This window comes from Phyllobates terribilis, unplaced genomic scaffold (assembly GCF_046119375.1).
Source record: "Phyllobates terribilis strain yellow unplaced genomic scaffold, ASM4611937v1 Scaffold_8__6_contigs__length_399053987, whole genome shotgun sequence".
Classification (NCBI taxonomy): domain Eukaryota; kingdom Metazoa; phylum Chordata; class Amphibia; order Anura; family Dendrobatidae; genus Phyllobates; species Phyllobates terribilis.
The window spans coordinates 151,390,230-151,406,262 of record NW_027362768.1 but is presented as its reverse complement, the minus strand read 5'-3'; the positions used below and the strand labels follow the sequence as shown (position 1 = coordinate 151,406,262).

The window sequence follows — 16,033 nt, the reverse complement described above, 5'->3', positions numbered from 1 at the left end:
TTCATCAGGAGATAACATCAGTGAAATCTGTTATTCATCAGGAGATGACATTAGTGAGATCTGTGACTCATTAGATGACATCAGTGAGATCTGTAATTCATCAGGAGATGACATCAGTGAGATCTGTGATTCATCAGGAGATGACATCAGTGGGATCTGAGAGCTGTGATTCATCAGAAGATGAAATCAGTGAGATCTGTGAATCATCAGCAGAGGACATCAGTGAGATCTGTGATTCATCAGGAGATGACATCAGTAAGATCTGTGATTCATTGGTTGATGACATCAGTGAGATTTGTGACTCATTAGATGACATCAGTGAGATCTGTGATTCATCAGGAGGTGACATCAGTGAGATCTGTGATTCATCAGAAGATGACATCAGTGGGATCTGTGATTCATCAGGAGATGACATCAGTGAGATCTGTGTTTCATCAGGTGATGACATCAGTGAGATCTGTGATTCATCAGAAGATAAAATCAGTTATATCTATGATTCATCAGGAGATGCCATCATTGAGATCTGTCATTCATCAAGAGACTACATCAGTGAGATCTATGGTTCATCAGGAGATTACATCAGTGAGACCTGAGATCTGTGATTCATCAGAATATGAAATCAGTGATATCTGTGATTCATCAAGAGATGACATCAGTGAGATCTGTGATTCATGCGGAGATGACATCAATGAGATCTGTGATTCATCAGGTGAGGACATCAGTGAGATCTGTGATTCATCAGGAGTTGACATCAGTGAGATCTGTGATTCACCAAGAGATGACATCAGTGAGATCTGTGATTCATCAGGAGACGCCAACAGTGAGATCTATGATTCATCAGGAGATGACATCAGTGAGATTTGTGATTCATCAGGAGATAACATAAGTGAGATCTGTGATTCATCAAGAGATGACATCAGTGAGATGTGTGATTCATTAGGAGATGACATCAATGAGAACTGTGATTCATCAAGAGATGACATCAGTGAGATCTGTGATTCATCAGGAGAGGACATCAGTGAGATCTGTTATTCATCAGGAGATGACATCAGTGAGATTCATGATTCATCAGGAGATGACATCAGTGAGATTTGTGATTCATCAGGAGATGACATCAGTGAGAACTGTTATTCATCAGGAGATGACATCAGTGAGATTTATGATTCATCAGGCGATGACATCAGTTAGATCTGTGATTCACCAAGAGATGACATCAGTGAGATCTGTGATTCATCCGGAGATGACATCAATGAGATCTGTGATTCATCAGGTGAGGACATCAGTGAGATCTATGATTCATCAGGAGAGGACATCAGTGAGATCTGTGATTCATCAGGAGTTGACATCAGTGAGATCTGTGATTAATCAGAAGATGAAATCAGTAAGATCTATGATTCATCTGGGGACGACATCAGTGAGATCTGTGATTCATCAAGAGATGACATCAGTGAGATCTGTGATTCATCCGGTGATGACATCAGTGATATCTGTGATTCATCAGAAGATGACATCAGTGAGATGTGTGATTCATTAGGAGATTACATCAATGAGAACTGTGATTCATCAAGAGATGACATCAGTGAGATTTGTGATTCATCAGGAGATGACATCAGTGAGATCTGTGATTCATCAAGAGATGACATCAGTGAGATGTGTGATTCATTAGGAGATGACATCAGTGAGATCTGTGATTCATCAGGAGAGGACATCAGTGAGATCTGTTATTCATCAGGAGATGACATCAGTGAGATTTATGATTCATCAGGAGATGACATCAGTGAGATTTGTGATTCATCAGGAGATGACATCAGTGAGAACTGTTATTCATCAGGAGATGACATCAATGAGATTTATGATTCATCAGGAGATGACATCAGTGAGATTTGTGATTCATCAGGAGATGACATCATTGAGATCTGTGATTTATTTGGAGATAACATTAGTGAGATCTGTGATTCATCAAGAGAAGACATCAGTGAGATCTGTGATTCATCAGGAGATAACATCAGTGAGATCTGTTATTCATCAGTAGATGACATCAGTGAGATTTGTGATTCATCAGGAGTTGACATCAATGAGATCTGTGATTCATCAGGAGATGACTTCAGTGAGATCTGTGATTCATTGAGAGATGACATCAGTGAGATCTGTGATTCATCAGTAAGTGACATCAGTGAGATCTGTGATTCATCAGGAGATGACATCAGTGAGATCTGTGATTCATCAGGAGAAGACATCAGTGAGATCTGTTATTCATCAGGAGATTACATCACTGGGATCTGAGAGCTGTGATTCATCAGAAGATGAAATCAGTGAGATCTGTGATTCATCAGGAGATGACATCAGTGAGATCTGTGATTCATCAGCAGAGGACATCAGTGAGATCTGTGATTCATGAGGAGATGATATCAGTGAGACCTGTGATTCATTGGGTGATGACATCAGTGAGTTCTGTGACTCATTAGATGACATCAGTGAGATCTGTGATTCATCAGGTGATGACATCAGTGAGATCTTTGACTCACTGGATGATATCAGTGAGATCTATGATTCATCAGGAGATGCCATCAGTGAGATCTGTGATTCTTCAGGAGATGACATCAGTGAGGTCTGTGATTCATCAGGAGATGCCATTATTGAGATCTGTGATTCATCAGGAGAGGACATCAGTGAGATCTGTGATTCACCAGGAGAAGACATCAGTGAGATCTGTGATTCATCAAGAGAGGACATCAGTGAGATCTGTGATTCATCAGGAAAGGACATTAGTGAGATCTGTGATTCATCAGGAGAGGACATCAGTGAGAGCTGTGATTCATCAAGAGATGACATCAGTGAGATCTGTGATTCATCAGGAGACGCCAACAGTGAGATCTATGATTCATCAGGAGATGACATCAGTGAGATTTGTGATTAATCAGGAGATGACATCTGTGAGATCTGTGATTCATCAAGAGATGACATCAGTGATATGTGTGATTCATCAGGAGATGCCATTATTGAGATCTGTGATTCATCAGGAGAGGACATCAGTGAGATCTGTGATTGATCAGGAGAGGACATTAGTGAGATCTGTGATTCATCAGGAGAGGACATCAGTGAGATCTGTGATTCATCAGGAGAGGACATCAGTGAGATCTGTGATTCATCAAGAGATGACATCAGTGAGATCTGTGATTCATCAGGAGACGCCAACAGTGAGATCTATGATTCATCAGGAGATGACATCAGTGAGATTTGTGATTCATCACGAGATGACATCAGTGAGATCTGTGATTCATCAAGAGATGACATCAGTGAGATGTGTGATTCATTAGGAGATGACATCAATGAGAACTGTGATTCATCAAGAGATGACATCAGTGAGATCTGTGATTCATCAGGAGATGACATCAGTGAGATCTATGATTCATCAGGAGATGACATCAGTGAGATTTGTGATTCATCAGGAGATGACATCAGTGAGAACTGTTATTCATCAGGAGATGACATCAGTGAGATTTATGATTCATCAGGAGATGACATCAGTGAGATCTGTGATTCATCAGGAGATAACATCAGTGAGATCTGTTATTCATCAGGAGATGACATCAGTGAGATCTGTGATTCATCAGGAGAGGACATCAATGAGATTTGTGATACATCAAGAGATGACATCAGTGAGATCTGTGATTCATCGGGTGATGACATCAGTGAGAACTGTGACTCATTAGATGACATAAGTGAGATCTGTAATTCATCAGGAGATGACATCAGTGAGATCTGTGATTCATCAGGAGATTACATCAGTTGGATCTGAGAGCTGTGATTCATCAGAAGATGAAATCAGTGAGATCTGTGATTCATCAGTAGAGGACATTAGTGAGATCTGTGATTCATCAGGAGATGACAATAGTGAGATCTGTGATTCATCAGGAGATGAAATCAGTGAGATCTATGATTCATCAGGAGATGACATCATGGAGATCTATGATTCATCAGGAGATGACATCAGTGAGATCTGTGATTCATCAGGAGATGATTCATCAAGAGATGACATCAGTGAGGTCTGTGATTCATCAGGAGAAGACATTAGTGAGATCTGTGATTCATCAGGAGATCACATCAGTGAGGTCTGTTATTCATCAGGAGATAACATCAGTGAAATCTGTTATTCATCAGGAGATGACATTAGTGAGATCTGTGACTCATTAGATGACATCAGTGAGATCTGTAATTCATCAGGAGATGACATCAGTGAGATCTGTGATTCATCAGGAGATGACATCAGTGGGATCTGAGAGCTGTGATTCATCAGAAGATGAAATCAGTGAGATCTGTGATTCATCAGCAGAGGACATCAGTGAGATCTGTGATTCATCAGGAGATGACATCAGTAAGATCTGTGATTCATTGGTTGATGACATCAGTGAGATCTCTGATTCATCAGAAGATAAAATCAGTTATATCTATGATTCATCAGGAGATGCCATCATTGAGATCTGTCATTCATCAAGAGAATACATCAGTGAGATCTATGGTTCATCAGGAGATTACATCAGTGAGACCTGAGATCTGTGATTCATCAGAATATGAAATCAGTGATATCTGTGATTCATGAAGAGATGACATCAGTGAGATCTGTGATTCATCCGGAGATGACACCAATGAGATCTGTGATTCATCGGGTGAGGACATCAGTGAGATCTGTGATTCATCAGTAGTTGACATCAGTGAGATCTGTGATTCACCAAGAGATGACATCAGTGAGATCTGTGATTCATCAGGAGACGCCAACAGTGAGATCTATGATTCATCAGGAGATGACATAAGTGAGATTTGTGATTCATCAGGAGATGACATAAGTGAGATCTGTGATTCATCAAGAGATGACATCAGTGAGATGTGTGATTCATTAGGAGATGACATCAATGAGAACTGTGATTCATCAAGAGATGACATCAGTGAGATCTGTGATTCATCAGGAGAGGACATCAGTGAGATCTGTTATTCATCAGGAGATGACATCAGTGAGATTTATGATTCATCAGGAGATGACATCAGTGAGATTTGTGATTCATCAGGAGATGACATCAGTGAGAACTGTTATTCATCAGGAGATGACATCAGTGAGATTTATGATTCATCAGGCAATGACATCAGTAAGATCTGTGATTCACCAAGAGATGACATCAGTGAGATCTGTGATTCATCCGGAGATGACATCAATGAGATCTGTGATTCATCAGGTGAGGACATCAGTGACATCTGTGATTCATCAGGAGAGGACATCAGTGAGATCTGTGATTTATCAGGAGTTGACATCAGTGAGATCTGTGATTAATCAGAAGATGAAATCAGTAAGATCTATGATTCATCTGGGGACGACATCAGTGAGATCTGTGATTCATCAAGAGATGACATCAGTGAGATCTGTGATTCATCCGGTGATGACATCAGTGATATCTGTGATTCATCAGAAGATGACATCAGTGAGATGTGTGATTCATTAGGAGATTACATCAATGAGAACTGTGATTCATCAAGAGATGACATCAGTGAGATTTGTGATTCATCAGGAGATGACATCAGTGAGATCTGTGATTCATCAAGAGATGACATCAGTGAGATGTGTGATTCATTAGGAGATGACATCAGTGAGATCTGTGATTCATCAGGAGATGACATCAGTGAGATTTATGATTCATCAGGAGATGACATCAGTGAGATTTGTGATTCATCAGGAGATGACATCAGTGAGAACTGTTATTCATCAGGAGATGACATCAGTGAGATTTATGATTCATCAGGAGATGACATCAGTGAGACTTGTGATTCATCAGGAGATGACATCATTGAGATCTGTGATTTATTTGGAGATAACATTAGTGAGATCTGTGATTCATCAAGAGAAGACATCAGTGAGATCTGTGATTCATCAGGAGATAACATCTGTGAGATCTGTTATTCATCAGGAGATGACATCAGTGAGATCTGTGATTCATCAGGAGAGGACATCAATGAGATTTATGATACATCAAGAGATGACATCAGTGAGATCTGTGATTCATCGGGTGATGACATCAGTGAGAACTGTGAATCATTAGATGACATCAGTGAGATCTGTAATTCATCAGGAGATGACATCAGTGAGATCTATGATTCATCAGGAGATTACATCAGTGGGATCTGAGAGCTGTGATTCATCAGAAGATGAAATCAGTGAGATCTGTGATTCATCAGTAGAGGACATTAGTGAGATCTGTGATTCATCAGGAGATGACATTAGTGAGATCTGTGATTCATCAGGAGATGAAATCAGTGAGATCTATGATTCATCAGGAGATGACATCATGGAGATCTATGATTCATCAGGAGATGACATCAGTGAGATCTGTGATTCATCAGGAGATAATTCATCAAGAGATGACATCAGTGAGGTCTGTGATTCATCAGGAGAAGACATTAGTGAGATCTGTGATTCATCAGGAGATCACATCAGTGAGGTCTGTTATTCATCAGGAGATAACATCAGTGAAATCTGTTATTCATCAGGAGATGACATTAGTGAGATCTGTGACTCATTAGATGACATCAGTGAGATCTGTAATGCATCAGGAGATGACATCAGTGAGATCTGTGATTCATCAGGAGATGACATCAGTGGGATCTGAGAGCTGTGATTCATCAGAAGATGAAATCAGTGAGATCTGTGATTCATCAGCAGAGGACATCAGTGAGATCTGTGATTCATCAGGAGATGACATCAGTAAGATCTGTGATTCATTGGTTGATGACATCAGTGAGATTTGTGACTCATTAGATGACATCAGTGAGATCTGTAATTCATCAGGACATGACATCAGTGAGATCTGTGATTGATCAGGAGATGACATCAGTGGGATCTGAGAGCTGTGATTCATCAGAAGATGACATCAGTGAGATCTGTGATTCATCAGCAGAGGACATCAGTGAGATCTGTGATTCATCAGGTGATGACATCAGTGAGATCTGTGATTCATCAGAAGATGACATCAGTGGGATCTGTGATTCATCAGGAGATGACATCAGTGAGATCTGTGTTTCATCAGGTGATGACATCAGTGAGATCTGTGATTCATCAGAAGATAAAATCAGTGATATCTATGATTTATCAGGAGATAACATCATTGAGATCTGTCATTCATCAAGAGACTATATCAGTGAGATCTATGGTTCATCAGGAGATTACATCAGTGAGACGTGAGATCTGTGATTCATCAGAATATGAAATCAGTGATATCTGTGATTCATCATTCGATGACATCAGTAAGATCTGTGATTCATCAAGAGATGACATCAGTGAGATCTGTGATTCATCCGGAGATGACATCAATGAGATCTGTGATTCATCAGGTGAGGACATCAGTGAGATCTGTGATTCATCAGGAGAGGACATCAGTGAGATCTGTGATTCATCAGGAGTTGACATCAGTGAGATCTGTGATTCATCAGAAGATGAAATCTGTAAGATCTATGATTCATCTGGGGACGACATCAGTGAGATCTGTGATTCATTAAGAGATGACATCAGTGAGATCTGTGATTCATCCGGTGATGACATCAGTGATGTCTGTGATTCATCAGAAGATGACATCAGTGAGATGTGTGATTCATTAGGAGATTACATCAATGAGAACTGTGATTCATCAAGAGATGACATCAGTGAGATCTGTGATTCATCAGGAGAGGACATCAGTGAGATCTGTTATTCATCAGGAGATGACATCAGTGAGATCTATGATTCATCAGGAGATGACATCAGTGAGATTTGTGATTCATCAGGAGATGACATCAGTGAGAATTGTTATTCATCAGGAGATGACATCAGTGAGATTTATGATTCATCAGGAGATGACATCAGTGAGATTTGTGATTCATCAGGAGATGACACCATTGAGATCTGTGATTTATTTGGAGATAACATTAGTGAGATCTGTGATTCATCAAGAGAAGACATCAGTGAGATCTGTGATTCATCAGGAGATAACATCAGTGAGATCTGTTATTCATCAGGAGATGACATCAGTGAGATCTGTGATTCATCACGAGAGGACATCAATGAGATTTGTGATACATCAAGAGATGACATCAGTGAGATCTGTGATTCATCGGGTGATGACATCAGTGAGAAATGTGACTCATTAGATGACATCAGTGAGATCTGTAATTCATCAGGAGATGACATCAGTGAGATCTGTGATTCATCAGGAGATTACATCAGTCGGATCTGAGAGCTGTGATTCATCAGAAGCTGAAATCAGTGAGATCTGTGATTCATCAGTAGAGGACATTAGTGAGATCTGTGATTCATCAGGAGATGACATTAGTGAGATCTGTGATTCATCAGGAGATGAAATCAGTGAGATCTATGATTCATCAGGAGATGACATCATGGAGATCTATGATTCATCAGGAGATGACATCAGTGAGATCTGTGATTCATCAGGAGATGATTCATCAAGAGATGACATCAGTGAGATCTTTGATTCACCAGGAGAAGACATTAGTGATATCTGTGATTCATCAGGAGATCACATCAGTGAGGTCTGTTATTCATCAGGAGATAACATCAGTGAAATCTGTTATTCATCAGGAGATGACATTAGTGAGATCTGTGACTCATTATATGACATCAGTGAGATCTGTAATTCATCAGGAGATGACATCAGTGAGATCTGTGATTCATCAGGAGATGACATCAGTAAGATCTGTGATTCATTGGTTGATGACATCAGTGAGATTTGTGACTCATTAGATGACATCAGTGAGATCTGTAATTCATCAGGAGATGACATCAGTGAGATCTGTGATTCATCAGGAGATGACATCAGTTGGATCTGAGAGCTGTGATTCATCAGAAGATGAAATCAGTGAGATCTGTGATTCATCAGCAGAGGACATCAGTGAGATCTGTGATTCATCAGGAGGTGACATCAGTGAGATCTGTGATTCATCAGGAGATGACATCAGTGAGATCTGTGTTTCATCAGGTGATGACATCAGTGAGATCTGTGAATCATCAGAAGATAAAATCAGTGATATCTATGATTCATCAGGAGATGCCATCATTGAGATCTGTCATTCATCAAGAGACTACATCAGTGAGATATATGGTTCATCAGGAGATTACATCAGTAAGACCTGAGATCTGTGATTCATCAGAATATGAAATCAGTGATATCTGTGATTCATCAGGCGATGACATCAGTAAGATCTGTGATTCATCAAGAGATGACATCAGTGAGATCTGTGATTCATCCGGAGATGACATCAGTGAGATCTGTGAATCATCAGGAGAGGACATCAGTGAGATCTGTGATTCATCAGGTGAGGACATCAGTGAGATCTGTGATTCATCAGGAGAGGACATCAGTGAGATCTGTGATTCATCAGGAGTTGACATCAGTGAGATCTGTGATTCATCAGGAGATGACATCAGTAAGATCTGTGATTCATTGGTTGATGACATCAGTGAGATTTGTGACTCATTAGATGACATCAGTGAGATCTGTAATTCATCAGGAGATGACATCAGTGAGATCTGTGATTCATCAGGAGATGACATCAGTTGGATCTGAGAGCTGTGATTCATCAGAAGATGAAATCAGTGAGATCTGTGATTCATCAGCAGAGGACATCAGTGAGATCTGTGATTCATCAGGAGGTGACATCAGTGAGATCTGTGATTCATCAGGAGATGACATCAGTGAGATCTGTGTTTCATCAGGTGATGACATCAGTGAGATCTGTGAATCATCAGAAGATAAAATCAGTGATATCTATGATTCATCAGGAGATGCCATCATTGAGATCTGTCATTCATCAAGAGACTACATCAGTGAGATCTATGGTTCATCAGGAGATTACATCAGTAAGACCTGAGATCTGTGATTCATCAGAATATGAAATCAGTGATATCTGTGATTCATCAGGCGATGACATCAGTAAGATCTGTGATTCATCAAGAGATGACATCAGTGAGATCTGTGATTCATCCGGAGATGACATCAGTGAGATCTGTGATTCATCCGGAGATGACATCAATGAGATCTGTGATTCATCAGGTGAGGACATCAGTGAGATCTGTGATTCATCAGGAGAGGACATCAGTGAGATCTGTGATTCATCAGGAGTTGACATCAGTGAGATCTGTGATTCATCAGAAGATGAAATCAGTAAGATCTATGATTCATCTGGGGACGACATCAGTGAGATCTGTGATTCATCAAGAGATGACATCAGTGAGATCTGTGATTCATCCGGTGATGACATCAGTGATATCTGTGATTCATCAGAAGATGAAATCAGTGAGATCTGTGATTCATCAGGAGATGATATCAGTGGGATATGGGATTAGTAAGGGCATTACATGGTCTATGATTTCTAAAGAGATGATATATTTGTGTTCTTTGATGTTGAAGAAAATGACTTTAGGGGAGTGTATGACATGTTGGTGAATTACATCAGTGCAGATGCGAAGTGTGCCAGATTGCGCACATCCCAGAAAAGAAATTGCGCTTTGCTGCTCTGAGTGAACTAGACACCTTGTAAACGTATTAGTGATTGTACTGTATATAGTTCTCATTATTGGTAACATTCAATAAGATTAAACTAATTAAATATGTGGACAATGGAAACAGTGAGCATATTACTGATTTTCAGGTTGAATGAACTGTATCTCCTACTCGGTTATAATGGGTCCTGCGTTCATACCCAATGATTGTCACACCAAACATTTTATACATCTCCCAATATTCAACTTTATTTATATATTTTTCCCATGTGTAAAATCTTGTAAGAACATCAATCATTGATACAGCTGGTCACAAGGAACTCAAGGGCTGGAGCCCATCTGGGAGACTGTACATGACATATTATATTAATTTCCCACCACAAAGCCTATCAGACAACAAACATTTAAATGGCTCAGAACTTCCCCTTTACTATCATTAAAACTTTAAAGGACCCTTATGTTGGTCTCTAAATGGGCACTAACAATCTGCAGGTTTTCTTGCCGACTGATTAATGTCACCCTGGAAATCTGTACTGCATCAATAGGACGACGCTTATTTGGTTGGTCCTTTGTTAAATAAGATGCAATTCTCATTTGATACTTTTGTAAAGAAATATACTGAGCTAAAGTAAGCGACAAACAACTCCCACAAAATATCTATTTTTAGGAAATATTCGCATGCATGCCAGTGGGATAATGTTACATAATGGTTACATGAATTAATACTATGCAGGTGCTATACATACTATTTTTGCAGAACTTACAGTGACGTACTATGCAAAGATTATGCTAAAACTTTATTTTATGGCTTATTTTACCCTTGAATCTAACGTACAGTTCTGTCCACGTAGACATATAGGGCTTGTTTTTTTCAGGAAAGTTGTACTTTTGAACGTCACCATTCATTTTACCACATAATGTACTGGAAAATGGGAAAAAAAATTCCAAGGGCTGCGAAATTGTAAAAAAAAACGCAATCCTGACATTGTTTTTTTGGGAATTATTTTTACGGTGTACATTTTGTGGTAAACATGATCTTGCAATGTGATTCTCCTCATCAATACAGTTAGGGTAATACCCAACATGTCCAGTTTTTTTTATTATTTTTGTGGTGAAAAAAACAGAAGTTTGCAAAACAAAAACTTTTTGGGGCTTGTGTCGCCATTTTCCGAGACCCATAATATTTTTCATTTTTCTGCCGATGGAGCTGTTTTTATTTTTACCATGTTGGGATAGATGTGACTTATTGATCGCTTGTTACAGCCTTTTTTGTGGAATTGCAGTGATCAAAAAAATGGAATTTTGTCGTTCTTGAATTTTTTTGGTTTACGGTGTTTACCGATCGAGTTAATTGTTTTTTTTATTTTGATAGATCTGACTTTTCTTAACTCAGCGGTACCACATAAGTGTTTTTTTTAATTTTATATATATATATATATCTTTATTTTCAAGGCGGGAAAAGGAGAGGTGATTTGAACTTTTTGGTTTTTGGGGGCTCTTTTTCATATTTTTTTGAATTTTTTTTTCACTTTTCACTGCTCTCGTTAGTCCCCTTAGGGAACCTGAAGATGCGAGAATCTGATCGCTTGTGCTATATACAGCAGTACCACAGCATCGCTGCATATAGCAAAATTAATGGTCTCCTTCGAAGCCCGGGCACAGGCTGGATTTCAAAGGAGCTCCATAATGACAGATACGGGGATCATCAGCTGACCCCCAGCTATCATGACAACCCATTGGCAACCTGCGATCACATCACAGGCGCACCAATGGGCAGAGAGAATGATGCGCATGCATGACGGCACATAAGAAATGCTGCTGTCAGAGATCAAAAGCAGCATTTAATAGGTTAAAAATCGCTGGTGGGGCACCACTCCACCTACGATTGTTAGTGGCAGGTCCTGGCTGTAATATACAGCCATCACCTGCCACTTATGGGGTGAGCACATCCGCTTCTGACTTGCGCCGTACATGTACGGCAGATGTCGTGAAGGGGTTAATAAAGGAGTGACCGCACATGTCTCTCCCCCAATAATACAGCTGTAATCTGTGATGGTAAAAATAATTAACAATCCCTGATATTTGTCAACAGTCCCAATTTTGCCAGAATTATCTTGGGAGACCACATGGGAGAAGGGGCTTAGCTTGGTCAGTTTAGCAACGATCTGACACATTTTGGGGGCAGTCATATGCAGCATGTGAATTGCACTTTATTTCTTGCTCTTTAAGGTACATTTGCAAATATTACAGCATCTTCTAAACATCCTGATAAAATGGGGCTGTTCCCTAAATATCTATATCTCACATTAAGGGGTTATCCAGGACTAAATAATTTTTTTTACTAAGGTAGTTGCTAACTATCCAGCAACCTCTTCTGCTATCAATTCAGATGCTCCACGTCAATAGAGAAGATCTACTGATCTGTCGATGGGTCATCACTGTTGATGTCATGCTAATTCATAGCTGGCTCCCCGCAGATAGGCAGCAGGGAGTCGGCTGTCAATCAGCCTGACATCGGCAGTCATGCCCTGTCAACAGAGCAGAGCAGAAGAGAAGCATCTGCTCTATCAACATGACGTCAGCGGAAGTTGCAGAACCGTCAGGAGGAGCGGTCAGAGATCTGTGCCGGGCAGAACACGCAGATAGTTAGCAATTACTTGCCTGTTAGTTCTTAGGCCTACAGTTAAAAAAAAATAATATGGTCCTGGACAACCCCTTTAATTGAGCAATAAGTAAATAATACTAATAGGAACAGTAACAACATTTCGAGGTGCCTATCCGAAAACTTTTAGATTTGTCACGGTCAATGAGAAGCTGAAATGTTGCATTAAGAACAGCATTAATGGAAACTACAGAGACAAATTGGTCACATTGTAAACCCTGGTAATTGCAAAAACTACTCAAACTTTTGGAGTAGTCAAAGAATCATTTTCAGCACCAAGGACAGGGATGCAAAGTATGCTGCGGAGAGCAGGCTCAAGGCTCTGTTCACTTCTCAGTCATAGTTTGCATGCAGTACCAGATAAACACCAGCAATATTTAATGGACAACACTGACTTATAATGGGGTCTGTAGGGTGCACTCATTGTGTCAAATAGAGGGGAAATGGTGCAACTGTTTGTTTTTTTTTCTTATTGATATAAGAGGTAAAGGACAGCAAATTGTAGATGTGTATTACTGGGTAACACATATGGTACATTGATTCATTGCAACTATTACGATATGTACAAAGAAGGAAAGAAGAATCCTGAGGACTTTCCTGAAGTTATATTTACAGATACCAAAGTAACAAGAGTTTAATCTAAGTACTAATTAGATGAAAAATTATTGATCCGACACATAAATACAATATTGAGGGGATTAATTCACAACAAAAGACATTTTTTATTCCATATCCACAGCTTAGGTGGTAAATGTGGGATTCCTGGGACCTCCACAATCACAACATCAGGGGTCCAGAGCCCAAGTTCCAGAGGAATTTAAATGGAGTGATGGTCATGTATCTCCCATCAAAATACTGATGTAAAATACTGACCAAATACTGAACGTGTAAACGTGGCCTAAACCTCAAGATATATGTGCTTCTCACCTGAGGGAGTTGTGTTGGGTAGGCACAACACTGGGAAGAGGAAGGATTTGTCCACCAGATTGCTGCTGCACTGACCGCTGGTTGCAAATGCCTGAGCAAGGAACCAAACCATAGAGCCAAAGAAAGAAGAGTTGTGTTGTCGTCCAGGCTCTGCTATGGAGCGAGCCGATCCAAACCGAGATAAATTGGATGTTTTATTGGATTACGTGTTTTGGGGAGGGTCGGTCCCCTTCATTGGGTACCTGTTGAAGGGCACAGACCGTCTCTGAAACGCACAGTCTAATAAAATACCCAATTTACCTCGATTTGGCTCGGCTCCCTCCAATGCAGAGTCTGGACGACACTGTAACTTTTCTTTCTTTGACTCTACTAGTCTTATAGAACATGACCCCCATTCTAGTCATTGTTGGAGTCCCAGCATTAAGACCCCCAGTGATTAACGTACATATTTGTCACCTATCCTTCTACTCTTCGAATTTCTGATTGGCTTGTGATAATGATTTTTGCCAATCCTCTTAATTACCCACATTTTGTTGTGAAAGTCAAAACTGTAAAAAAAAACTTCTGTTATCTCTTCTTTATTAATCATATAATCAAATTATTTTTAGTAATTGATACGGAGTATTGATTTTATCCACAGATATGAGATTTGTTTTTTGACAGCCTTATATCATCACTGGCAGATGGTTACCTGGCGTCTAGTAATAGGAAAATTGGAATGCAACAGGTTGGGTTTTTTAAGAATTTGCTCTTATTGTGTTTTTAAAGAGGTTGTCCACTACTCACTTAATGTGAACCTTGGTACAGTGCAGGAGGTAGCGAGCAGATTTATGTTTAGATGTGTTGGATAATCTGTTATCGGTGGCTGCTGCCAAACAGAAGTACTTACTTGCGGATCTGGTCGTCTGCGGTACCAAGCCCTGGCCACTACAAGTAGAGCCTCCTGACCAACCCAGGTCTGCTCCATACTCTAGGCTCTGCTACATTTTTATTGTGAGTCTCCTAATCAGTCCAGCTCTACAGAAGATGCTTGGCTAGTCTGCATTCTAATTGTGGATCTCCTGACCAACCCAACTCTGCTTTTATGCTGGGCTCTGCTACCTCGCTGGGCTCTGCTGTATTGCTTTATTTTGATGATCTCTCCATTGGATTTCCAGTTGCGCTAAACTCTCCTACAGTGATTGTCTATTCTGCTGAGCCCTTACCTCAACACTGCCTCATCAGTCCATGGGGGCTGTGTCGGCTTCCTAGTGGACTGCTCAACTCCCCCAATTCCCATCTTCAGCCTCCATTATTCCAACTGGACCACCGGGCTGCACCAAGTCTTCTGTCAATGCTACACAACAACTGCTCACCTAAATCAAGGACTTTAAGGATCTATGTCAACCAGGTGAGACATAGCAATAATTTGTAGTGTATCTATTTAATTTCTGAACCTTCTACACTTAGAACGCCAATGGGCAGCCCCACTTTGTGACTGATAGCTTTCTGAACATGCGCAGTCATAGAGGTAGGGCTGTGAAACACTATTTAGGACCGCCCACAGGACTCCTAAGCATGGCATGACCAGAGATTAAAATACAAGTTATACTAAAGCTTCTCCAACACATCTACACATAAATCTGCTCGCTACCTCCTGCACTGTACCAAGGTTCACATTAAATCAATTTCCATCCTTCAACACTATTAGTAGTTTTGTTTTCATTTTACTTAATAGGATAACTTTTTAAGCCAATTAATTTCTTAATATACTTTCATAGTGATTGGAGCTCTGTTTTGTAAAACTTGAGATTTCTGCATGGATCTATTAAAAAAAACATAAAATTCTGACTTCCTGCAGCCACCAAAAGAGGGAGCTCAAGAGTTTACTGCATACAGTTCATACAGTAAGCTCATATTCTCAATCTGGT

The 16,033-nt window shown here is 39.9% G+C and overlaps 1 protein-coding gene across 1 annotated transcript in view; it reads right to left on the bottom strand.

Moving 5' to 3' along the window:
• Positions 1-16,033, bottom strand: part of AGBL4 (AGBL carboxypeptidase 4) — a 2,899,935-nt gene that overhangs the window by 650,390 nt on the left and 2,233,512 nt on the right. The gene's annotated exons all lie outside the window — the stretch shown is intronic.